We start from the raw sequence: 27731 nt of genomic DNA, 5'->3' as shown, positions 1-27731 counted from the left end.
TGTTGAAGAAAACTTGGTGAATTTCTGCAATGCATCTTGTAGATGATAAATTGTTGCTACTGTTCGTGAATGGGGTGCTGTTCAAGCACTGGATTAGTGGTGCTGGAAGAGCACAGCAGTTCAGGCAGCATCCAACGAGCAGCGAAATCAACGTTTCGGGCAAAAGCCCTTCATCAGGAATAAAGGCAGTGAGCCTGAAGCATGGAGAGATAAGCTAGAGGAGGGTGGGGGTGGGGAGAGAGTAGCACAGAGTACAATGGGTGAGTGGGGGAGGAGATGAAGGTGATAGGTCAAGGAGGAGAGGGTGGAGTGAATAGGTGGAAAAGAAGATAGGCAGGTCGGACAAGTCAAGGAGTTAGTAACTGAGCTGCAAGTTTGAAACTAGGATGAGGTGGGGGAAGGGGAAATGAGGAAGCTGTTGAAGTCCACATTGATGCCCTGGGGTTGAAGTGTTCCGAGGCGGAAGATGAGGCGTTCTTCCTCCAGTCGTCTGGTGGTGAGGGAGCGGCGGTGAAGGAGGCCCAGGACCTCCATGTCCTCGGCAGAGTGGGAGGGGGAGTTGAAATGTTGGGCCACAGGGCGGTTTGGTTGATTGGTGCGGGTGTCTCGGAGATGTTCCCTAAAGCGCTCTGCTAGGAGGCGCCCAGTCTCCCCAATGTAGAGGAGACCACATCGGAGCAACGGATACAATAAATGATATTGGTGGATGTGCAGGTGAAACTTTGATGGATGTGGAAGGCTCCTTTAGGGCCTTGGATAGAGGTGAGGGAGGAGGTGTGGGCACAGGTTTTACAGTTCCTGCGGTGGCAGGGGAAAGTGCCAGAATGGGAGGGTGGGTCGTAGGGGGGTGTGGACCTGACCAGGTAGTCACGGAGGGAACGGTCTTTGCGGAAGGCGGAAAGGGGTGGGGAGGGAAATATATCCTTGGTGGTGGGGTCTTTTTGGAGGTGGCGGAAATGCCGACGGATGATTTGGTTGATGCGAAGGTTGGTAGGGTGGAAGGTGAGCACCAGGGGCGTTCTGTCCTTGTTACGGTTGGAGGGGTGGGGTCTGAGGGCGGAGGTGCGGGATGTGGACGAGATGCGTTGGAGGGCATCTTTAACCACGTGGGAAGGGAAATTGCGGTCTCTAAAGAAGGAGGCCATCTGGTGTGTCCTATGGTGGAACTGGTCCTCCTGGGAACAGATACGGCGGAGGCGGAGAAATTGGGAATACGGGATGGCATTTTTGCAAGAGATAGGGTGGGAAGAGGTGTAATCCAGGTAGCTATGGGAGTCAGTGGGTTTGTAAAAAATGTCAGTGTCAAGTCGGTCGTCACTAATGGAGATGGAGAGGTCCAGGAAGGGGAGCGAGGTGTCAGAGATAGTCCAGGTAAATTTAAGGTCAGGGTGGAATGTGTTGGTGAAGTTGATGAATTGCTCAACCTCCTCACGGGAGCACGAGGTGGCGCCAATGCAGTCATCAATGTAGCGGAGGAAGAGGTGGGGAGTGGTGCCGGTGTAATTACGGAAGATCAACTGTTCTACATAGCCAACAAAGAGACAGGCATAGCTGGGGCCCATACATGTGCCCATGGCTACACCTTTGGTCTGGAGGAAGTGGGAGGATTCAAAGGAGAAATTGTTAAGGGTGAGGACCAGTTCGGCCAAACGAATGAGAGTGTCAGTGGAAGGGTACTGTTGGGGACGTCAGTTGTTTTTGCCTTGCTGTTCAAGCAGGCTACTTTGTCCTGGATGGTGTCAAGCTTCCTGACATAGAGTGCAGAACAGTACAGCCGTTTTGCCCACCATGTCTACACTGACCATGATGCCATTCTAAACAAATTCCATTGCCTGTGTATGGTCCGTATCCCTCTAGTCCTGCCTGTTAATGTATCTGTCTAAGTGTCTCTTAAACATTGCTATACTTCTACCAGGTCACTCCTCAATCTCCGATGCTTTAGTGAAAAAACTATATTTGTCCAACAGGTTTGTCCTTATATCTAATACATTCCAATTTAGGCAACATCCTGCTAAATCTCTTTTGCACCACCTTCAAAGTGTCTACATCCTATATTTTGGCAACCAGAACTGCACACAATACTCCAAATGTGGCCTCACTAAAGTCTTATACAGCTGCAGTTTGACTTCCTACTTTTCAACTCAATGTCCCGCTGGTGAAAGGAAGCATGCCATAAGCTTTCTTTACTGCCTTATCCACTTGTGTTGCCACTTTCAGGGAGCTATGGACTTGCACCCGAGGATTCCCTCATATGTCAATGCTCCTAAAAGTGCCACCATTTACCGTATACTTTCCTCTTGCATTTGACTACCCAAAATGCATTACCTCACACTTGTTTGCACTAAACTCCATCTGCCAATTGTCTTTCTGACTTTCCAACTGATCCTTTGATAGCTTTTCTCAGTTTCTACATAACCACCAATTTTCGTGTCATCTGCAAACTTACTAATCAGACCACCTGCATTTTCATCCAAATTATTTATATATATTACAAACAATAGAGATCCCAGCATTGATCTTTGTGGAACACCACAATTCACAGATTTCTAGTCAGAAAATCACTCCTCCATAGTTAATCTCTGTCTTCTGACTAAATCAATTTAGTATCTAACTTACCAAATGGCTGTGGAACCAATGCGTCTTAATATCCTGGACCAGCCTGCCATTGTCAAATGTTTTAGTAAAGTCCACGTAAGCAACATGCATGGCCCTACCTTCACCTATTATCTTTGTAACTTTATCAAAAAACTCAATAAAATTTGTGAGATAAGATTACCCTCACCCAGAGCCATGGTGAGAATCCCTGAAAACTAATTATTTTCTCAAAAGTGAGTAAATACTATCCCTAAGAATCTTCTCCAATAACTTCCCTATCACGGGCCTATATTTTCCTGGATTATGCTGGTTGCCCTTAATAAATAAAGGAACAACTTTGGCTATTCTCTAATCTTCTGGAACCTTGCCTGAAGCTAGAGAGGATAAAAAGATGTCTGACAAACTCCCAGTAATCTCATCTTTTGCCTCTCTATCTATCCAGGGATAGATCCCATCGGGCCATGGGACTTAGCTACCTTAATCTTCTTTTCAAGATGCCCAAAAGCTCCTCTTTCTTAATCTCGACATCCCTAGAATATCAACATACCTCGCCCTAATTTTACTATCATCCATGTCTGTCTTCTTAGTGAATATCGATGCAAAGTACACATTAAGGGCCTTGCCCACTTCCTCTGGTTCCACAAATAAATCCCTTTCTTCAACCTTGAGTGCATTTACCTTTTCCTTAGCTACCCTCTTGCTGCTAATACATATCTAAAATATAGATGCCCTCAATTTAATTTCTGCAGTTCCTGCCTAATTCTATTGTAATTAGCCAATCCCCAATTTAGCACTTTCACTCAGGGACCAGTCTTAACTTTGTCCATAATTATCTTCAACTGTACCAAATTATGATTACTATTCCCAAAATGATCTTCCACTGAAAATATGGTCACTTGGCCAGCCCATTCCCCAATACAAGATCTAGTATGACCCCTTCTCTAGTTGGATTAACTACATATTGTTTCAAGAAATCCTCCTGGATGCACCCAACAAATTTGGACCCATCTAAATCCTGGCACTAAGAGAGTCTCAGTCAATATTAAGGAAGTTAAAGTCACCGACTACACCAACCCTGTTGTTGCTACATCTTCCCATGATCTGCTTCCATATCTGTTCCTTTATCTCCTGCTGGCTATTGGGAGCCCTGTTATGTAATGCCATCATGATGATTGCAGCTTTCTTAATCCTGAGTTCTACCCGTACTGCCTTGCTGGATGAGCTATTCAAGCTGTCTACTGTTATTGCTGCTGAGAAATTCTCCTTTTTCGGTAATGCAACTGAGACAGTAAGGACTGCAGATGCTGGAAGTCCGAGTTGAGGAAAAGTGAAGTTGGTAAAGCACTGCAGGTCAGGCAGCATTGGAGTAGCAGGAAAGTTGACGTTTCGTGTTAGGACACTCCATCTCCTCCCTTTTCACCTCCCTCGTTATCTCTCCTGCAACAAGGTTAGATACAACACAAGGTTAAACACAGAGTAAAAACTCCCACTAAACTATCTGGATTAAAATCTCCCAGGTCAGGCACAGCACAGAATTATGTACAGAGTAAAGCTCTGCACCTTCTCCATCAAATAATCCCAGGATAGGTAAACTGTAGGGTTAGATACAGAGTTAAGCTTACCAGAGGCTGTTTAGTTTAGAAGAGTAGAAAGGAGGATTTGTGACAGTGAACTATCCTAACCACAAGCCATGAGTAAAAGGCAGTGCACCTTATGAAAGTGGTCAGACTGTAATAGTATTTAGGACAGATCACCTGTCATTCAAACATTGTACAGTTCATCAAAATGCTGCTGGGGTGTCAGTCTATCTCGTTATTTTGGCTGTGAATTGAGGGCTTGCAAACAGTGAGGTTTACAAACGGAGCAGCAAATCTACTTCTGGTCACCCAGTTACAGGAAGGATATTATCAAGCTGAGAGGGTTCAGAAGGGGATGTACCATGATTTTGCTGGGTATGCAAGGTTTGAGTTATAAAGAACCTTGGAGCATAGGAGGTTGTGAGGTGAGCTGAAAGAGTTTATAAAAATAATGAGAAGTACAGATTAAGTTGATGGCAGTTGTCTTTTCCCTAGGATGGGCGATTTCAAGACTAGGGGACACATTTTTAAAGTAAGAGGAGATTTTAAGAAATCACATGTGGCAATTTTTTTTACCAGAGTGTGGTTCGAGTGTGGAATGAACTTCCTGAGGAAATGGTGGATGTGGGTACAATTACAACATTTAAAAGACATTTGGATAGATACATGAACAGGAAAGGTTTGGAGGGATATGGGCCAGGAGCAGGCAGGTGGGACTGGTTTAGTTTGGGATTGTGTTCGGTATGGACTGGCAGGACAGAAGGCTTTGTTTCCGTGCTGTGTGACTCTATGACTCTCAGAGATGGGGAAATGGATCACACACTTCTGAACAATAACAAAAGTTTCCTAATAGAAACCCACATACATATTGCTGAGTATTTAACTGAAACTAAAGGAAAGACATATCTTTGTAAAACATCTTTCTGGGCCTCAGCAAGTCTCAAAGTGCTTTACAGCCAAATAAATACTTCTCAAGTAAAATCACAGTCAGAATGTTGGACATCCTAGAACATCTCAGACAGAACAAAGACAAGACTTGACTTGAGGGGTCTACAGCAGACCCCGTATGTCCCAGGAAATATAATCAGACTAATGGCTGTGGCTGAGTTTCCATTGAGGTATGTTTATTATTTATTTTCTTAGAGTTCCAATGACTGCCAGCAGCGTATGGGAGACTTCAAATGTTGATCAGTCATTTATCGCCCTCTCCTGGCCATTCACTTTATCTCATTTGCAATTCTATTCTGGTCCATTTTACGGAGCAATTAATTTTGAATGAGGATTTCAGACTATCTTTTTCCTTTTCTGTTGCAACATTATCAAGAACACACTTCATCATTAGCTTCATTTCAGTTATTCTTTTGCTTATCAAATATGCCACAGTGTTTGGAATAAAATCTTTAGAACATTAAGTATGACATCAAACACTCAGGACAGGACAGGGTCAGAAACAACTTAGAGCTCCCTCTAAACTGTCCTCAACAAACACTCGCAGGACAGCTACAGCACAGGGCTAGAATCAGAAGCTCAGTCTAGTTAAGTTCAGATCATTGATCTTGAACATGAGTTTCACAGTGTGGACACTGAATTCAGACAACACATTAGCCTTTGGTAATCAACTCGATGCTTTGCTCAAACCACACAACCCAAGGTGTGTGGAGGACTGCATACCGAGGAAGTCAATCCCGGTGTTCCCCAACAGGAAACCCTGGATAAATCAGGACATACAGAACCTCCTAAAATCAGGTGTGAGTCCTTCAGATCAGAGCACCCACTCAAATATAAGGAATCCAAGTATGACCTTCGCAGAGCCATTAGGACAGCCAAGGACCAATACTGATCCAAATTAGAGACCCAGACAACAATGGCAAGGACTGAATGACATCACAGGTTCTAAAGAGAGACAGTGAAAGATAGACTTTGATACATTCCTACCAGTTCGTCTCAACGCCTTCTACACTCGCTTTGAGCAGAATTTCGATTATATCAACAAGTCACTGCAATAGTCCCAACAGTCACTGCATCAGAGGTCAGATCAGTGCTCCTTCATGTGAATCCAAGGAAAGCGATGGGACCAGACTGGGTAGCAAGCCATGCACTCAGAGCACGCACAGATCAACTGGCAGAGGTCTTCTCGGATATTTTCAACCTCTCCCTGCAGCAGGCCACTGTCCCTGCCTGTTTCAAGAGGGCAAACATCATCCCTGTGCCTAAGAAGGCTCATCCAGCATGTCTCAATGACTCCCGCTCAGTGGCCCTAACTTCGGTGGTCATGAAGTGCTTTGAAAGGCTGGTCATGGCATTAATCAACTTCAGCCTCCCTACTGATCTTGACCCACTCCAATTTGCTATTGGACCAACCAATCCACGTCAGATGCTATATCACTTGCCCTTCACTCTTCCCTAGATCACCTTGACACCAAAAATATCTACGTAAGAATCCTATTCATTGACAACAGCTCAGCCTTCAACACTACTATCCCCTCAAGACTGATTACTAAACTTAGTGATCTCAGACTAAGCCCCACTCTCTGCATCTGGATCCTCAGTTTCCTGACCCACAGGCCACAATCAGTGAAGACTGGGGACAATATTCCATCCTCACTAACACTCAAAACTGGAGCCCCCAAGGGATGCGTACTCAGCCCCCTACTGTACTCACTGTATACCCATGACTGCGTCACTAAATACCAGATCAATGCCATTTACAAGTTTTCTGATGATACCACCATAGTCAGTTGAATCTCAGATGGTGATGAAACAGACTACAGATGGGAGGTGGAAAAATGGTGTACTGAGAACAACCAACTCTCAATGCTGGCAAAACCAAGGAACTCATTATTGACTTTCAGAGGGATGTTACTCATGCTTCCCTAAACAATAACAGCAGAGAGGTGGAATGAGTGGAGAGTGTCAAGCTCTTGGGAGTGGTCATCCACAACAAGCTTTCTTGGATGCTTCATGTAGAGGCACTGGTTACAAAGATGTAACAACGTCTCTTCTTCCTCAGGCAGCTGAGGAAATTTGGCATGACGGCAAATACACTTGTTAACTTTTACAGTTGCACCATCGAGAGCATTCTGTCTGGATGTATCACTACCTGGTATGGCAACTGTACCATTCAAGATTGGAGACGGTTACAGAGAGTGGTGAACTCGGCCTGGACAATCACAAAGGCCAACCTCCCATCTATAGAATCCAACTACTAGGGCCGCTGTCAAGGAAAGACCACCAGCATTCTCAAAGATCCAACCCATCATGGCAATGTTTTACTACAACCTCTGCAATCGGGGAGAAGGTACAGAAGCCAGACAAAACTGTTTCTACCCTACTGTTGTTAGAATACTGAATGGACTCACAAACTCTTAACATTCGTCTGTACCTGTGTTTTTGTTTTTGCTGCTGTTTACCTATTATTTATTTATCTATGCTACTTAACTATGTGATCTGCCTTTATTGCTCATAAAACAAAACTTTTCACTCTGCCTCGGTACACATGACAATAAATAAATTCGATTCAATTCAATTGTGTAAAGCAGGCGTTGACAAACTGTGAGACATTATGAGACTTAATCAGCGATACCATGAGTGGGAAAAATTTGTTGGAGCACAGCGATGACCACTGTCAAGGTGATGCCATGGCAACCTGGCATGAGTATTGGTTGACCACTCTGGGGAAGGCCATTGCTCATTAAAAACTGAAAGGTTCATGCTGAGTGTATTGGCAGGGCAGGCGGGAAGGACAGGACCAGTACATTTTCCTTTGGTTCTGCTTGTGAATGGCATATGTTGGGCAATGAGACACCACAACATCAATGGTCTTAGGAATATCCAGCCATGAGACACAGTTATGGGAACTTGCTTTTCACTTGATGATGCCTGTGTGTCCTTCACATAAGCAATAATCAGCCTGAAGCTTATGGAAAGAGAATCCTGTCATTCTGGAGTAGCAGACTGACTCCCCCGGGCCAAAGTGCCTACATTGCTGGAAACACATTTAACTGTATTGTGTGGAAACTAACCAATGGGGCAACATTGTTGGATTTGGGGGCATACTCAGCATCAACTTTTTAACTCTTTTGGATTTTGTCAAACTTTAGTGTGGTCACTGCCAGACTCTAATTGCTCAAATGAAAAGAAGCAGAAGATTTAATGTAGAGTGGATTTGCTCCCGAAGGATGTGAGGCATTAAATTTGCCATGGCCTGTAGCTTGTCCTGGATTAATCTAGTTATAGCATCGAGATGTATGAGTCAGAACTGAAATCATTGGATCGGGGATGACATCTTCATCAGCTCTTTAATAGAAGGGTGATCTGTCTAGGTAATGAATAGAAGGCCAAGACCATAGTCAGGGAACTTCCCAGTGACTGCTAGGGCCTCTTCCTTGAACAGTGTGTACCATTGTTCAATATCCATTAGCATCCTGGAGGTATATTATCTACTTAGACAACTGAAGTGATTCTGTTAAACCTGAAGTAGACATCCCCTAACCCATAGAGGAAATATTGGGCTGCAGCAATGGAAGGAAAATATTGGTCAAAATAAGCTAGATTCTGGGCAGACATCAACATGCCTTTTATCAAAGTTGTTGTGCCTCCCAGAACTATGTCTGATCTTGTTTCAGGAATAGCCTCTGATATGTGTCAGATAAGCAAGGAACTTGCCCAATAGATTAACAATGCTCATGAAACAATGAGGGTCAGTGAAATTCAGGGGAATGGAAAACTCCAAATAGCTATTGTCTTGCAGCAATACACTTTAGTTCCTGATGTATCCACTATATGGCCCAGGGAACTGATGGAAGGTTTAGATTCAGCCTGAGACCTACAGATATTTGAGTATGGCCCCCTCACTCTATGGGTCATACTTTACCATGGTGGAGCCATGGATAAGAAAGTCTGCCATGTGCCAATTGACTCACTGCTGGCCCCTTGGGATGCCAGTCATCATGCACTGAAAAATTTCACTGTAGTGGTGATACCAAATGGTAGGTAGTTTAAACAAACTCAGAATAAGGGATTGTTAACAATGGTTAAAGGTTTGGAATCTTACTTTGTTTAGACCATAAGATCATAAGAAATAGGAACAGGAGTAGGCCATTTGGCCCCGAGAACCTGCTTTGTCATTCAGTCAGATGATAGCTGATCCAAAACTCCTCATGTCCATTTTCCTGTCCTTTTATCATAGCTCTTGTTTTCCTGACTGATCACGAATCGATCTCTGCCTGAAATATGTTGCCTCCACAGCTCTCTGTGGCAAAGAGGTTTGAAGACTCACAACTGCCTGAAAGCAGAATTTCCTCCTCATCTCAGTGTTAAATTTTACCCCTTATTCTGAGACTATGCCCCTGGTCCTAGAATCTCTCATGAGGGAAAACATCCTCTTTGCATTTACCACGTGAAGCCCCTTAGGAATCTTTTATGTTTCAATGTGATCACCTCTCATTCCTCTCAATTCCAATGAATAGCCTCAACCTGTTTAACCTTTGCTCATAAGACAATCCCTCCACATCAGGGATCATCCTAGAGAACCTTCTCTGAACTGCCTCCAATGAAATGATACTTTTTTATATATAAGGGGGCCAAAACTTGTCACTGTACTTCAACTATGGCTTCACCAGAAATGTGTACAGTTGGACAATTCTTCCCTACTCTTACACTCCAACTTGCCGGAAATAATGGCCAACATTTGATTAGCCTTCTTGAGTTGAATGGGAGCTGCCTGAATCCACTGTTGACATCAAATATCACAAACATTGAGCTCTTCAAGAGCTCTGCCAGTCTGCCATTGACAGATGCTAAGGGATAAATTACCCATTCCACTGCCTTAATCAACTGGGCAAGGTTGACACAATTCCCAAAGACCCATTAGATTGCATCAAGGTTTTGTTTGTTAGGCTGGCTCTCTAGTGTAATACCTACGAATCCCATGAGACAACAGAGAGGAAGCTCCCAAGCTATAGAAATGACCCAGAGTTCCTCAGATTTTGCTGTTAGTCATAATCAACATGGGAGGCATTGTGCTTTGGCCATGCACAGTGGAGGACCTTAGATTTACAGAAGCCCATTTTGTCATCAGTGAGAAAACAGCAATGGGAACTAATTGAATCACTCTTTTGAAGCTCCGGCCCAGGATCTTTGGACCAAAGGGCTTCCTTTTGTGTGGACTGTTCAGGAAATCTTGATGGGTATTGTGATCGTGTGCAACGGATATAATTCTGGATTAATAATCCTGAGAACACGAGTTAGCGGTCCATCCATTTGAAGAAGGGTCACCAGACCCGAAACGCTAACTCTGCTTTCTCTTTGCATACACTTCCAGACCTACTGAGTTTCTCCAGCAATTTTTGCTTTTGTTTCAAATTTGAATTTTATTTTCTCTGAAGAAAACAATCCATGATCACTGATATTGAAGAAGATTGTCATATTTTTAAAAAAGCAATTGGATTCATGAGTATCTGTTTTCGGAAGCACATCTGCCCTCTTTACCCAGTCCAGGGGTGAAACTATCTTCAGGCCAACACCAACATGCTGTAAGTAAGACACTCCAATTGAATCAAACGCAGAACCACCAAATTCAGGAGGTAGAATAGCAACTCCTCACAGCATCTGTGTGGGAGTTAAATGGCATTCCTGAGAAGGAATCTAAGGGGAAAACAGGACACATTACAGAATGACTGCTGAACAGAGGTTAATAAGGTTTGGTGTAGGGTATTGGAGAAAGTAAGGTAATAAAAGACAAATGCACTTTTAACAAGGAAATTATTTCAAAATAATTTATTTTCCTCGGATCCTGATTGAAGGTAGATACTAGATTTTGACCATTTCAAGGCAATGAAAGAGAGAGAGAAGGAGAGGAAGGGGCTGGAAATAAATCACAGACAGTACAGTATTCTGACTCTCAGGGATGCCTTTCAGCTTCCTGTGGGAAATTTGAAAAGTATGGGGTATGCAGTCCAAGTATCCTCAGTGAATATAGCCTGTACTGCAGAACAGAGACGCGTCAAAATAAGGAAAAGTGTTCCACCCTCCTGCACCTTTCAAAAATATTCAAAACAGGGGTGGAACTGGTTGGATCTGATTCCAGAATGAGATCCATGCAACAGACACATCATCGTCACCTGTGATTTGTTTACTGGCAAGTCTTGATCAAACAGCAACAGGAGGTGAGTCAGATAAGTGGAGGGGACATGGAAAGTAATTGTTTTTGTAAAGTTTGTTAATTTCCACAAGCAGCTTGCTGGTCTGATGTTCTGTAGTTCGGCAGCGATTCAGTGTAGTTTAGATTCTAATGTTCGCAAAAGCCAGAAGAACTGGTTTGTTGCCAGTTTTGCTTTATCAATGTTCTAATCAGACAGGAACTTGCCTTCAGCAAAACAACTTTTCCTTGTTTATATTTTCCTGCAATCACCAACTGTGGTTTTCTCTATCTTTTGCACATCTTCCCTGACACAGGTGTGTTTCAAAAGTGATCAATGCTGTGCATGTAAGATGTCTCAAACCCCTTCTCTCTCCTTCTGAGCAGCTAACTCCAGCAGCACTATTAATCTTCCTATTCATCCCCTCCTTTAATTAAACAGAGTGACAATATTAGAACTCTTCCAGTCAGAGAACCATAGAGTCTTATAGCATGGACACAGATGCTTAGGTCCAACTTGTCTGCACTGACCTAAACCTAATCTGACTTAGTCCCATTTGCCAGCATTTGGCCCATATCCCTCTAAACATTTCCTATTCATATATCCATCCAGATGTTTTTTAAATGTTGTAATTGTACCCACTTTCATCATTTCGTCTGGCAGCTTATTCTACACATACACCACACTCTACATGAAAAAGTTACCCTCTTGGTCCTTTTAAAATTTTTCCTCTCTCACCTTAAACCTATACCTTCTAGTTTTGGGATCTCCCACCCTAGAAAAACGACTTTGGCTATTTATCCCATTCATGCCTTTCATGATTTTATAAATCTCTCTAGGATTACCCTCCATCTCTGACACTTCAGGGAAAAATACCCCTGCCTATTCAGTCTCTTCCTATAGCTCAAACCCTTCAATCCCAGGAACATCCTTGTAAATCTTTTCTGCACCCTCTCAAGGTTAACAACATCCTTCCTATGAAAGGGTAAGCAGAATTGTATGCAGTGTTCTAAAGGTGGCCTCACCAATGTCCTGTAAAGCCATAACATGATGTCCCAACTCCTATACTGAATATTCTGACCAATGAAGACAAGTGTACCAAATGCGTTTTTCACCACCCTGTCTGCCTGTGACTCCACCCCAGCACCAAGCCTGTATGAAGACAAGGTGAACAATGATGGTCAGAGTCTCGTCTATCTCTCCTTTGAACAACCAGCAATACATTTCATAAGATTTTACAAATTTGGAATAGACTATTCAGCTCTTCAAACTCCTCGTTCATTCAATAAGCTCATAGTTGCTCTGGGTTTAGTCCTTTCCATTTTCCTACCTGCCCTAATAATTCTTGATTCCTTTGACAATTGAAACTCCACCAAAATCAGCCTTTAATGTATTTAATGAGTCAGCCTCCATTGCCTTCTAGAATGTGGATTTCTATTATATAAGGCCTTTTACCTGCAAGGTGGGAGAAAGTGAGGACTGCAGATGCTGGAGACAGAGTCCAGAGTGTGGTTCTGGAAAAGCACAGCCAGTCAGGCAGCATCCGAGGAGCAGGAGAATCGATGTTTTGAGCATAAGCTCTTCATCATTGGTCCTGATGAAGAGCTTATGCTCAAAACATCGATTCTCCTGCTCCTCGGATGATTGTCTTGAGTTTGAAGGACTGTGGATACCTGGATTTGTCTTTTTATGAATTTTATTTAAAGGACTTTGGGACTTTTTTTGACATGACATTTTTTGGTAGTCATAGAGACATAGAGATTTATAGCATGGAAAAAGACCCTTTGGTCCAACTCATCCATGTCGACAAGATATCCCAACCCAATCCCATCCCCACCTGCCAGCACCTGGCCCATATCCCTCCAAACCCTTCCTATTCATATGCCCATCCAAATGCCTCTTAAATGTTGCAATTGTACCAGCCTCCACCACATCCTCTGGCAGCTCATTCCATACACGTACCACCCTCTGTGTGAAAAAGTTGTCCCTTAGGTCTCTTTTATATCCTTCCCCTCTCACCCTAAACCTATGCCTTCTAGTTCTGGTCTCCCGACCCCAGGGAAAAGACTTTGTCTATTTATCCTATCCGTGCCCCATATAATTCTGTAAATCTTATGGTCACCCCTCAGCCTCCAATGTTCCAGGGAAAACAGCCCCAGCCTGTTCAGCCTCTTCCTATAGCTCAAATCCTCTAACCCTGGCAATATCCTTGTAAATCTTTTCTGAACCCTTTCAAGTTTCACACCATCTTTCTGATAGGAAGGAGACCAGAATTGCGCACAATATTCCAACAGTGGCCTAATCAATGTCCTGTACAGCCGCAACATGACCTCCCAACTTCTGTACTCAATACTCTGATCAATAAAGGAAAGCATACCAAACGCCTTCATCAGTATCCTATCTACCTGCAACTCCACTTTCAAGGACGTATGAACCTGCACTCCAATGTCGCTTTGTTCAGTAGCACTCCCTAGGACCTTACCATTAAGTGAATAGATCCTGCTAAGATTTGCTTTCCCAAAATGCAGCACCTCGCATTTATCTAAATTAAACTCCATCTGCCACTTCTCAGCCCATTGACCCATCTGATCAAGATCCTGTTGTAATCTGAGGTAACCCTCTTCGCTGTCCACTACACCTCCAATTTTGGTGTCATCTGCAAACTTACTAACTGTACCTCTAAAGCTCGCATCCAAATCATTTATATAAATGACAAAAAGTAGAGGGCCCAGCACCAATCCTTGTGGCACTCCACTGGTCATATATTCTTGTCATAACCTTTGTTTCCTGAGCACCCACCTGCTTGGGTTATGACTGTCAGGTTCAATTTTCTGCTTTCAAGATTGTTTGAAGTGTTAAGGGCTTCCTGTAGAAAGAAGCTTCCCAACTCAGCTCTTCTGTTGCCAGCAAGGAGCCCTTGTTGTGGGACCATTTTGGTACCTGGATCCCTGGTCTTGCTCCTCTCATATGAAAACTCACTGGAAGAGTTGTCATCTCCTCAATAACTGCATCTACAAAAGAACATTGGTAAGGCTACATTTGGAGAACTGTGTGCAATTCTGATTGCCCTGCTATAGGAAGGATGTTATTAAACTGAAAAGGGTGAAATAAAGATATTACCGAGAGTTTGAGTTATAAGGAGGGTTTTGTTTTCCCTGAGCATAAGAGGCTGAAGGGTGCTGTTATAGAGGTTTATAAAACCATGAGGGACATAGACAAGGTGAATAGCTAAAGTCTTTTCCCCAGGGTAGGGGACTCCAAAATGAAAGGGCATAGATTTAAGTTGAGAGGGGAAAGATTTAGAAGGGACCTAATGAGCAACCTTTTCACTCAGAGGGTGGTGCATGTATGGAACAAACTGCATGGAAAAGTGGTAGAGGAAGGTACAATCACAACATTTAAAAGACACTTGGACACATACATGGATAGGAAACGTTTAGAGAGATATGGGCCAAATGCAGGCAAATGGGACTAGTTCAGTTTAGGAAAATTGGTTGACGTGGATGATTTGGGCTGAAGGGTCTGTTTCTATGCTGCATGACTCTATCCTGAAGGACAGCTACATACGTTCATCGATCACTGTCTTTATGCACCAGAGCATCAGATTGACAGCCATTTGAGCATTATAAACTATAACCTTTTTGCCTTTCAAGAATTTATACTTATGGGCCAAAAATGTTTTATTAATATCTGCAGAGAGAAATTGTTTTACTTTTCTTTAACCTGAGCTGTATGCATGTGCAAGTCTATGTGTGTGTGTCTGTGCATGAGTGTGTTTAAATACTTTTGATTTTTAGAGGGATAGACAATTATACTTTATTCTCCAAAATTTGTTCAATAGTTTTGAATTTTGGTGGAATAATTTTTTTTAATAAATCATGTTTATTAAGGAAATCTGATAATGGATCTTTTTCATCTAAGTCTAACAAAAGTATTTGATTGGTCATATTGTGAACCAGTTTAAACAGTTAAGTTTATATTGTGACTTGTGGACTGGTGGGACTAGAGCAAGATAGTGCACTCTTTCCATTTCAGTCATAAGATCATAAGTGGGGTGGCACAGTGGCTCAGTGATTAGCACTGCTGCCTCACAGAGCCCGGGACCCAGGTTTGATTCCAGCCTTGGGTGACTGTGTGGAATTTGCATGTTCTCCCCATGTTTGCATGGGTTTCCTCCAGGTGCTCCAGTTTCCTCCCACAGTCCAAAGATGTGCAGGTTAGATGAATTGGCTCTACTAAATTGCCTATAGTGTTCTGGGATATGTAGGCTAGGTGCATTAGTCAGGGGAAATGTAGAGTAATAAGGTGGGGAAGTGGATTTGGGTAGGATGCTGTTCAGAGGGTCGGTGTGGACTTGTTGGGCCAAATGGCCTGTTCCCACACTGTAGGGATTCTATGAATCTATTTATTTGTATTAATTCACCAAATATCCTGAGACAGCACCTTGTAAAATCATAACCACTTCCGTCTAGAAGGTCAAGGGCAGTGAGTAATGGGAACACCACTACCTTCAAGTTCCCTTCCAAATCACTCACTGTCCTGATTTGGAAATATATTGCTGTTCCTTAGCATCACTGGATCAAAATTTTGGAATTTCGTCCCTAAGAGCATTATGGGTCAACCTACAGCACATGGACTATTATAGTTCAAGAAGGTAGTTCACCATCATCTTCTCAAGGACAGTTAAGGATGAGCAATAAATATTGGCCAGCCAGCGAACCCCATGTCCCATGGGTGAATAAAAAGTGCTAGTAATTCTTGTAAAATACAGAAACCTGGCCCCATTAACCTGGTCTAATAAATTGGGGAACTCTACATGCTTTGATAAAATTTTCAATTTGAGGGATGCGTCCAGGAACTGTGGGGCTTGATTTCTAGTGCTCTCTCCCAGTGAGGTGTAACAATACAAATATGTGGAATTGAGGTTCCCTCAATGATGCCTGCAGCACTTCACTAGTCACAGCTTGGCAAACCAGACAAGATCTATTCATCCCTTTCCTCTGCTTCTTGCCAGCTAAACCATCCTTCTAATATGTTACCCCTGCACCATCTATCCTGATCTTCCGTAGTTACCTTAAATGTAGTGCCCTATCAAATACCTTTTGGAACTCCAAATTCACCTCCCTTGATATCCCCGCAGCTGGTTACTTCTTCAAAAGCCACTATTGGAGTGGTAAACTGCATTTGCAGTTTAGAAAACCACTTTGACTCAGCTGTATCAACTTATGAGTTTATAAATATCCTGCTATAACCTCCTTAATATTTGCTTTCAACAATTCCCGGTGGTAAATATTCAGTTAACTGGCCTATAGTTTCCTGCTTTCTGCCTCGCCTTCATCACTATTGACAAAAGATGTTGCATTTGCTATTTTTCAACTCACAGGTAACCCTTGCAGACTTTAAGCAATTTTGGAAGATTTTAATCAATACCTTGAATATATCTGCAGTCACTTCTATGAGCACCCTAGGGTGCAAATCATCTAGTCCTGGGCATGTGTCAGCTTTTAGATTGGATTTTCTTTCCCAGCGCCTTTGATGTCTTGTTTTAAGTTCCTCCTTCCCGTTTTTCTCTTGATTTCTTTTGGGCTGAAAATTTATTCACTTTCAAATCCCATTCTCCCTCTCAGTTTTTACACCCTTTATTATCCCATCAAGTCTAATCTTACTACACACGTACTCCCAGTACCATTTAATGCTCTATCCAGTCTACTCCCATTGCCCCCTCACTACCAGCACTGTTTCGTATTTCACCCAGTCTAACTCAACTGACTCTCTTCAATCCCAGCCCCATTTAATATCCCTCCCAGTCTAACCCCTCTATCTCACTCCTCAATATAATCGTCCGCCACCATTTTTTCTCCAGTGCTGTCCAATATTTGACTGCTCGTGATTCCATTCATACCAGTTCCAAGTATAACTAGTGCATTTCCACTGTTGGCGTGAATAATCAACCCTGAGAATCGCCCCTTCTGAGACCCTCTCCCTTTCCCTCCCTACAACATTTCATTACCTTCAGGCACAAGGTCAAAACCTATAGGGGAACCAAAGAAGGCCATTCATCCTCTTGAGCATTTCCATTCATCAGTACGATCATTGCAAATCTGCATCTGAATTCCACTGACCTGCTTTGACTCCATTTCATTGTTGCCTGGCAACAATCTATTGATCTCAGATGTCAAATTATCTGTGCAAGAGTTTAGGGCTTTTTAATGGGAGGAGATAGCAGACTCCTATCGGCTTTTCAGAGAAGGAATGTTTCCTATGTCTACCCTTTTAGTTCCTTTTCCCACTCTATTCTCAGGAGCAGCACCTCCGAAAGCTAGTGCTTCCAAATAGACCTGTTGGACTACAACCAGGTGTTGTGTGATTTTTAACTTTGTACACCCCAGTCCAACACCGGCATTTCCAAATCAAAACTTCCCCACTGTTTACCTAGCGACTGCAATAAACAACTTCTTATCCTTACTGATTTTAAACCTCCATCAAATTCCATCACATTCTCTCCCTCTGAGTTCACAGCCCTCTTATCCACCTTAAAACTCTTCTTCCCAAAAGAAAACTCCCTAACTCTTATTCATGGTCACCCCTCAGCCTTGTCATCTCACGTGGTCTTTCTAGTTGCCTCACATATAAGGCAATTTCCAATTCTTGCACCATTTCCACACTGCTTTCTATAAATGTTCCTGCAATATCTATCCTCCAGTTCACCTACAGCAACACTTTCAAAAACTTGCCTTTGGCCTTTTGTTCAACATAACATTTCTGCATTTGTCAATTTGTACGATTTCACATTCACTTCCATTGTTGTTCTAATCTCGAATGAAACTATTCCTATCTCTCATTGTGGCCATTCCCTCTGATTCAGTCCCAACTCCATTTCCTTGAGTCCAAGTGATGTAGACTCAAAAGAAAATGATGATTTAGTCATTCACTGTCAGGTCTGGCTTAAACACATAAAACAGCTCTTGTCATCTAACACTGCTCACTGTTCCAGGACCATTTTTGGAATGCAAAGAAAAAATATTTTGGCTGCTTTCCTCTACAGTAACTTGCCTTCTTATATCATCTGGGTGGCATGGTGACTCAGTGGTTAGCACTGCTGCCTCACAGAACCAGGGTCCCAGGTTTGATTCCAGCCTTGGGTGACTGTGTGGAGTTTGCACATTCTCCCTGTGTCTGCGTGGGTTTCCTCTGGGTGCTCTGGTTTCCTCCCACAGTCCAAAGATATGCAGGTCAGGTGCATTGGCCATGCTAAATTGCCCATAGTGTTAGGTGCATTAGTCAGAGGGAAATGGGTCTGGGTGGGTTACTCTTTGGAGGGTCGGTGTGGACTAGTTGGGCCGAAGGGCCTGTTTTCACACTGTAGGGAATCTAATCTAATCTTCTCTTATATTCTCCATCCTTACCTGCAACAGGATGAGTGAAGAGCTCATAAACTTCTTTATTACTGAGTTGGACACAATCTAATTGGTTGCCTCCACAAAGTCTCTCACTTGCCCTCTCATACAGAGTCTAATACTTATAATTCATTTAGATGTCTACTATACCATCACTAACATTCCCTTGCCTCTTTTCCTGGTTACTCTTACCATCTCTTCCACTTGGCTTTACCATCCTTTTTGTCAAGAGCATAAGAATCATCATTTTTCAGCCCTTCCCAGTTCTAAAGAATAAATAAATGATCTGAGGTTGCAGCTTGTTTAAGGGTCTCAGGAAGAGACATTCACTGAAGAAGTAGTATTGAGTGAATATAGAAGAGGGTGAAAAAGAAATCAATTATATCCATGACCACCTACTAAGGAAGTAGAGACAGGGTGATCTTTCATTGTAAGTATCTCATAGAATCCCCACAATGCAGAAACAAACAATTTGGCTCAACAAGTTCACGTCAACTCTCTGAAGATCCTTTCACCCACACTCAACCCCCTACCCTATCCCTGTAACCCTGTGTTTCCCACAGCTAATCCACCTAACCTGCACAGATTTGGATTGTGGGGGGAAACTGGAGCACTCGGGGGAAACACACACAGACAGGGGTGGATATGCAAACTCCACGTAGACAGTTGACCAAGACTGGAATTGAACTGGGGTCCCTGGCGCTGTGAGGCAGCAGTGCCAACCATTGAGCCACCATGCCATCTGTACCTGTATGATTGCTGTGAACGTTATAATGTTCTTTCTGATATTTGTAAAAAGATCTTTGGTTTTTACAGTATAAAATACACTTTTTTCATTTATGAAGTAAACTTTGTATGTTCTTTGTTGTGACTGACCTCCATGGTAAACAAATTTCAATACTAAAACTTATGACCTATCAAGCAACATCTCACTCTGGGATCTGACTTAGAGTCAGAGTTGTACAGCATAAAAACAGACCTTTCAACCCAACTCATCTATCCTGATCAACTGTCCTAAATGAATAGGTCCATTTGCCAGTATTGGGCTGTGGTCCCTGTGAACCCTTCCTATTCATGTACCCATCCAGATGCCTTTTAGAAGTTGTAATTGTACCAGACTCCCCCACCACCACTTCTTCTGCTAGCTCATTCCACAGACATACCACTGTCTGTGCGAATAATTGCCCTTAAATATTTTCATAACTTTCCTGGCTCACATTAAATATAATTGTGAAAACTGGGCAACATGGATAAGTTGGGCCAAAGGGTCTGCTTTCACATTGTAAACTTGTATGACCCTGTGCCCTCTAGTTTTGGACTCGCCTGCCCTGGGAAAAAGGTTTTGGCTATTAGCTGGGGTCCTAACAATGGACTGGGACAGTGATAGTTAGGGCAGAACTTATTGCTAAAGATAGTGGATTGTCATTTTGAGGTGTGGATGCACCCACAGTGTTGAAAGCTTTCCCACATACTACCCCCATAAACTTAGGGTGATTTCAAATCTCTGCTGTGTCCTAACTTGTGGTAATCATCCTTGAGCTCACTATTTGAATTCTATGAGCAACAATTTGTTTTAATTGTTCTTATCCTTGTTTCCAACTAACACCATGGCCTCACCCCTCCCTGTCTCTATAATCTCCTTTAGATTCAGAACCCTCTGAGATTTCTGTATTCATCTAACATACACCATTTCTCTGGCCCTGCACTCATCTCTGGAACATCTGGATAACAAGAACTTACCTGATACATCAGACTCCTATTAATTGACTTTAGTTCTGTCATCAACACCACAATTCAAGCAAACTCTTCTCCAAACTCCGAGACTTTAGACTCTGCTCCCACCTCTGTAGCTGGATCCTCGACTTCCTGGCCCACAATCAGTAAAGATGGGCAACAACACCTCCTCCACAATAATCCTCAACTCTGGCACTCTGTGATGCTGCGTACTTGTCCCCAAACTGTACTCCTTATGCACTCATGACTGTATCAACTTCAATGGCGCTGAGGAGGAAGTGGTCGAGAGCTTCATGTTCCTAGGAGTAAAGATCACCAACAATCTAACCTGTTCTGTCCATATCGACACTACAGTCAAGAAAGCATACAAACATCACTGCTTCCTCAGATGGTTAATGAAATTCAGATTGTCCACAATGACTCTGACCAATTTTTATAGACACACCATAGAAAGCATCCTAGCTAGATGCATCACACTTGGTATGGCAATTGCTTTGCTCAAGGCTGCAAGAAATTACAGAGAGTTGTGAACACAGCCCAGTCCATCACACAAACCTTCCACTGACTCCGCTGACACTTTCCTACTGCCTCGGGAAAGCAACCAACACAATTAAAGTCCCCTCCCATCCTGGTTATACTCTCTTCCATTGGGCAGAAGATACAAAAGTTTGAAAACATCTACCAACAGGTTCACAAATAGCTTCTTCCCCACTGTTATCAGACTTATGAACAGACCTCTCATATATTCTAATTGATCTTTCTCTGCACCTTCTCTACAACTATAATACTATAATCTGCATTCTGTTCTATTACCCTGATATACTTATATAAGGTATGATTTGTCTGAACAGCAGGCAAATAAAAACTTTTCACTCTGTCTTGCTACATGTGACAATAATACATCAAATCAAATCTCACTTTCTTTCTTTGGAACCCTCCTTAAAATCAACACCTTTGACTAAGCATTTTGGCTTCTGCAGTAATGGCTCCTTTTGAGGCTCAGTACCAGATTGTATTGATAATACTCCTGAGGTGGATAAATGAGCTTGTTAAATTAGATGGGATAGTGTGTGAAGATAGTGTTAAGGTAGAAGACCATGGTCTTGGTGAATAGCACAGCAGTCAAGAAAAAACAAATAATGAACCTTAGCTCCAATTTCACCTGTCCTTAAATGAAGAGCTTTGTGACTTTTTAATGAATTAAATGTGCATAAAACACAGGAAATAGGAGCAGGTGTAGGCCATTCTACCCATCAACCCTGCTCCACAATTCAGCATGATCATGTTTGATCTTCTATCTCAATAGCATACTCCAGTTCTTTCCACATACCTCTTAGGACCTTTATCTTTAAAAATCTATTTCTATCTTAACTATGCTCAGTGACTTAACCTCCACAGCCTTTTGTTGTAGAGAATTCCACACAGTTCACCATGTGGGACCATGACACATACAATATAAGTAAGGTTCTTATTGTCATTCAAATTCCTAACAATCGCCAATAAAATTACCACATAATCTTGTGATATGCCAAGGAATGCATACAAGTTCAAGTAACCTCTCTACATAACCTTATTGTTGATGCCCTAGCATATTGATGAGATACATGCTAGAATTGTTAAAATAAACATAGCCTTCAGCATATTTTAAGCATTATATTATGGAAATAAGAGGTGTAAGTCTGCCAGCCAAACTAAAAATCTATCGTGAAATAGGTCTGCTTTACAACTTTGGATTATAAGAGCATAAGGTGTAGGAGTAGAAGTAAACTGTTCAGTGCTTTTAAGACTACTCCCTTACTCAAGGAAACTATGACTGATCAGAGAACCCTGAACTCCATTTTCCTGCTTTTTCCCTATAGCCCTTGCTATGGACCAGGCCAGACCCCCTAAAATATTTTAAGAAGGTAGCCCAGACCCAAATGTTTTTAGTTGTTTCAGGCAGATGTACAGTGACTATTCTAGGAGTGATGCAGCTGGAAAATCACTCCACTCAGTTTTAAGGAAAACAGAATTTATTGACAGAATACCGAATGAAACACGAACAAAAGAGAACAGAATATAAAATAACAACCTATCTGAAACCCCAGCCAACTCTATTGCAACTTAAAGGTACTGTTTCAATTTCTCGCAACATTCCCATAACCACATCCTTTGGCAAAAAAAGGTAAATTCAAACTTAGGACCTTACAGGAGAGATGTTAGAGAGAGAATATCAGCCAGGGATCATTTGCTAAAGCACAGAACCTCTTTTCACTGTAGCTGCTTCTCTGACCCTAGCAGTTTCTCACTGCGAAACCTAAACCAAAGTAGAAAACTCCTTGAACTGGGAGAACTGGCCACTCCCTTTTCATTGTACAACTGTTTTAAACAAAACCTAAAGGCTTTCTCAGTTTGTTAACTTTGGCAGTCTCTGGTAGCCATGTCAATACTCTGCCTTTTACAACCCCTTTTGAAAAAAACTAAGGACAACATAACCTTGTTAAAGGAGCAGCATCATCACATCCTTGATTCCCTTCCTGATCGAAGATCTGTCGGTCTCAGCTTTGAATAGTCTTTTTAATCCAACTTCATAGAAAAATGAAAAAAGGAGCAGGAATCATCAATCACCCCTTTGGGCCTCTCTCTATTCAATACGATCATGGCTGATCATTCAACTCAGTACCTTAATCCATCTTTCTTCCCATAACTTTTGAGCCGTTTGACCCTAAGAGCTATACTTACCTCTTTCTTGAAAACAGCCTCAACAGTCTTCTGTAGTATTGAAATCCACAGATTCACAAAGAAATTCCTCCTTATCTCTATCTTAAATGGCCGACCTCTGGCCCTAGACTTTGCCACAAGTGGAAATAACCCTTATCCATCAAAACTGTCTAAATCCCAAAAGAACCTGATATGATTCAGGAAGGTCTCCTGTCATTCTTCTTTAAATTCTTCCAAGGGAATGATCTCCCGGTGAGTGTTTTATATGGTTTCAACTCTTCATGCTCACATCAATCAAAATAACACTGCCTAACCTTTAGAAATTCAATGTTTTCTGTTGCCTTAAATGTTAAAACATTTGCCTTTTTGGCCTTTTCATAACTCATATGCATCTAGAATAATATATTTTACAGTATTATAATCCTTAGAAGCCTCCTCTGACAGTATAGCATAAATTTCAAGTGCTCTATCTGCCAATTTATTTTGTATGGACAGTGTCCAGTTCTCCTTCACCCACTGTATCCAGTTAGTTGTCTTATTCCCTCAAATGACATAAGGATTGCATCTACATCTTTTTCCTCAAGTTTGGCTAAGGCCTGGACAAACTTGAGCATTTCCTTATCAGACTTTATGACTCCAATTCTCCACATCAGGACTCCCTTCATTTTCTGAGATCTCCCCTCTTAGCTGCATCATCTTAAGCCAATGTTCTTTCTCTTTCTCCTTCTCAAATTCTAATTCCAGCCTTCCCATTTCCATTTCCATTCCTTTATAAATTGCAGTTGCCTTTCCTTGTCTTTCTTTATTCTTTCCACCACTTTCGATGCCATTTCCAGTTATTTTCATCATTTCCTCAGGTTCGGACTGCTTTAACTGCAACTCAGTATGAGTGGATTCTGATGTCGCTTTGCTTGGATACCTGGTCTCTCCTGTATCTTTATTGAGCTCAAATACTTTATTAGTTCTTCAATTAATTCTGTCATCTTCGCTCTGGGCAGGCAATTCCACTTCAAAATTACTTTCCATTTCAATCAACTTGGCTTTTGAATCTCTCATAAAAGATCAGAGCTATGTCTTCCACCTGAAGGAAGACTTTAGCAGGTTCTGGAGGTTCTAGGTTCTTTGTTTGTACAAAACCTGTGTTTCCTTTTATTCCTCATCACTTACCGAACTCTACATCTAATCTTACATTGCCTTTGTTTCAAAATCCTGGACAAAGACTCCCCCCCCCAAAATGTCATCAAGACTCATCAGAGTAGTGCACTGGAAATCAAATCTCACTATTCCTCGAGTCATCACAAATGTAAACATTTAATTAAAGCACCAAATTGCCTCATTTTACTGTCCAAATCAGATACAAAGAATAGCACTTTCTTTTCCATTAACAAGAAAATAACTATTTATTGTCTTCAACCAACTGTTCAACCAATGCTAAAAAAGAGACAAGTCAAAGAGCTAATCTGTAAGAAAAATAAAACTTACTGAAGAAACTCAGTAGGCCCAGCAGCATTTGAGAAGATAAAACAGAATAAATATTTCGAGTCTAGTGACCATTATTCAGAAGCTAATCTATAACTCTATAATATAAACTTTACTCCTTTCATAAAGTTCCACGCACATATAACTAGACATGGTTGTAAATACACAAAGAGACAAGACATGTCATGAGACACAACACTGTGGGTGTGGAAGGGAAAATAAATCAGGAAAGTATGGTGCTGGTACCAGTTTGGATCATCGACATTATTGAATTGTTCTCTTTCGACTCCTCTGACTCTTTGCTAACTCCTCTGACTCTTTGCTAACCGTTATGGAGACAGAATGGGTCTGGGTGGGATGCTGATTGAAGGATTGGTTCTCAATATAGTTCTCAATGCTCTTACTGAGCTAGAATCTATCCATCTCCAGCATGGCAATTTGAATTGACTCCTAACATCCACAGGAGAAAGTGAGGAGTGCAGATGCTGGAGATCAGAGTTGAAAGTGTGGTGCTGGAAAAGCACAGCAGGTCAGGCAGCATCCAAGGAGCAGCATAAGCCCTTCAACAGAAATGTGGTGAGGGAAGGGGGCTGAGAGATAAATAGAAGGGTGGGGGTGGGGCTGGGGCTGGGGGGAAGGTAGTTGGGAAGGCAATAGGTGGATGGACGTGGGTGATGATGGGTGATAAGTTTGAGCCGAGGGTGGACGGGATGGGTGGGAAGAAAGATGAACAGGTAGGACAGTTCAAGAAGGCAGTGCTGAGTTGGAAGATTGGATCTGGGATGAGGTGGGGGGAGGGGAAATGAGGAAACTGGTGAAATCGATGTTGATGCCATGTGATTGGAAAGTCCCAAGGCGGAAGATGCTTTCTTCCTCCAGGCATTGAGTGGCTAGGATTTGGAGGTGGAGGAGGTCCAGGAGTTACATGTCCTTGGTGGAGTGGTAGGGGAAGTTGAAGTGGTCAGTCTCCTCTACAGTAGGGAGACAGGATTCCAACTTGCAGAATATTTCAGAGACTATCGCTGGGATACACACACCAAACAACTCCACCGCCCTGTGGCCGACCACTTCAACGCCTCCTCCCACTTCCCCAAGGACATGCAAGTCCTGGGCCTACTCAACTGCTGAATCCTAGCCATCTAACGCCTGGAGGAAGAATACCTCATCTTCCCTGTTGAGACCTTCCAATCACATGGCATCAATGTTGATTTCACCAGTTTCTTCATCTCCCCTCCCCCAACTCATCCCAGATCCAACCCTCCAACTCGGCACCGCCCTCTTGAACTGTCCCACTTGTCATTCTTCCTTCCCATCTATCTGCTAAACCCTCCGCTCCAACCTCTCACCATCATACCTCACCTGCATCCACCTATCGCCTTCCCAGCTATCTTCCCCAGTATCATTCCCCCTCCTAGTTATCTCACAGCTCCCTTCCCCCTCACCACCCCCACCTCCCCCCACATTCCAGATGAAGGGATTATGCCCGAAATGTTGATTCCCCTGCTCCTCGAATGCTGCCTGATCTGCTGTGCTTTTCCAGTGCCACACTTTTCAACTCCTAACATCTACGGCTTTTTGGAGAAAGAGTTTTTGGAAAAGGACTTGGAATTGAATGATCTGGGCAATGAGGACCCAGCATGGCTGAGCAAGAGTGGGAGTGATAAGGAAGTGAGACAGGAAAAATATAGCAGTTCATGGAAAGAAGGATTGGGAAGCCAGTGAAAGGAGCGAGGGAGTACTGAAAACTACAGGTGACAACAGCTTTTGAGTTCAACCTTGTTTAAACATAAAAGCTGCCATTGCACCATTCTGCAGACCAGGGAGAGGGTTCACACTGATGTCTGTTTGATATTTATCCCTTAATAACCATTTTTTAAAAAAAGTACCTTCTTGTCCTTCTCTAATTTTTAAAAGAGCAGTGAGATGAGGAAAATGAATTCTCACAGCCAGTGGTGAGAGGCTGGAATCCATTGCCCCGAAGGGTGGTGGAGGCAGGTTCAATGGAGGCCTTCAAAATAGAATCAGATCTGTATGTAGAAAAATAGTCTCTGGCACAGAACAGACCTGGACAAAACTGGCCGGATGACCTCTTTCTGTGCTGGAATCATTCTGCCCTTCATTGCTTTTCCTGGGAGTTTGCAATACACAAAATAGCTGAGGAGGAACTTTTTCACCCAAAGGTTTGTGTATCTGTGGAATTCTCTGCCCAGTGAAGCCATTGAGGCTACCTCGTTGAATGTTTTTAAGGCAAAAATAAATAGATTTTTGAAAATTTAAGGAATTAAGGGTTATGATCGGGTGGGTAAGTGGAACTGAGTCCATGAAAAGATCAGCCATGATCTTATTGAATGGCCCAGCAGGACCCAGGGATCAAATGGCCTACCCCTGCTCCTAGTTCCTATGTATTTTCCTTCCTTAACGTATGGCAACAAAATGCAAATCTTAGCAAGACTTATACACTTAATGGTAAGGTCCTAGGGAATGTTGCTGAACAAAGAGACCTTGGAGTGCAGGTTCATAGCTCCTGAAAGTGGAGTTGCAGGTAGACAGGATAGTGAAGAAGGCGTTTAGTATGCTTTCCTTTATCGGTCAGAGTATTGAGTACAGGAATTAGGAGGTCATGTTGCAGCTGTACAGGATATTGGTTAGGCCACTGTTGGAATATTGCGTGCAATTCTGGTCTCCTTCCTATCGGAAAGATGTTGTGAAACTTGAAAGGGTTCAGAAAAGATTTACAAGGATGTTGCCAGGGTTGGAAGATCTGAGCTACAGGGAGAGGGTGTACAGGCTGGGGCTGTTTTCCCTGGAGCATCAGAGGCTGAGAGGTGACCTTATAGAGGTTTACAAAATTATGAGGGGCATGGATAGGATAAATAGACAAAGTCTATTCCCTGGGGTCGGGGAGTCCAAAACTCGAAGGCATAGGTTTAGGGTGAGAGGGGAAAGATGTAAAAGAGACCTACGGGGCAACTTTTTCACGCAGAGGGTGGTACGTGTATGGATTCAGCTACCAGAGGAAGTGGTGGAGGCTGGTACAATTGCAACATTTAAGAGGCATTTGGAAGGGTATATGAATAGGAAGGGTTTGGAGGGATATGGGCCGGATGCTG

At 42.6% G+C, this 27731-nt stretch overlaps 1 long non-coding RNA gene across 1 annotated transcript in view; it reads left to right on the top strand.

Moving 5' to 3' along the window:
* Positions 1-11235: 11235 nt before the first annotated feature.
* The window catches only part of LOC140478797 (uncharacterized), a 28748-nt gene continuing 12252 nt past the window's right edge, over positions 11236-27731 (top strand). Inside the window, exon 1 of the long non-coding RNA XR_011960869.1 lies at positions 11236-11338. This is a non-coding gene — a long non-coding RNA (uncharacterized lncRNA). The remainder of the gene's footprint in view (positions 11339-27731) is intronic.

This window comes from Chiloscyllium punctatum, chromosome 6, assembly GCF_047496795.1.
Source record: "Chiloscyllium punctatum isolate Juve2018m chromosome 6, sChiPun1.3, whole genome shotgun sequence".
NCBI lineage: Eukaryota > Metazoa > Chordata > Chondrichthyes > Orectolobiformes > Hemiscylliidae > Chiloscyllium > Chiloscyllium punctatum.
This window is presented reverse-complemented; position numbering and strand designations above follow the sequence as displayed.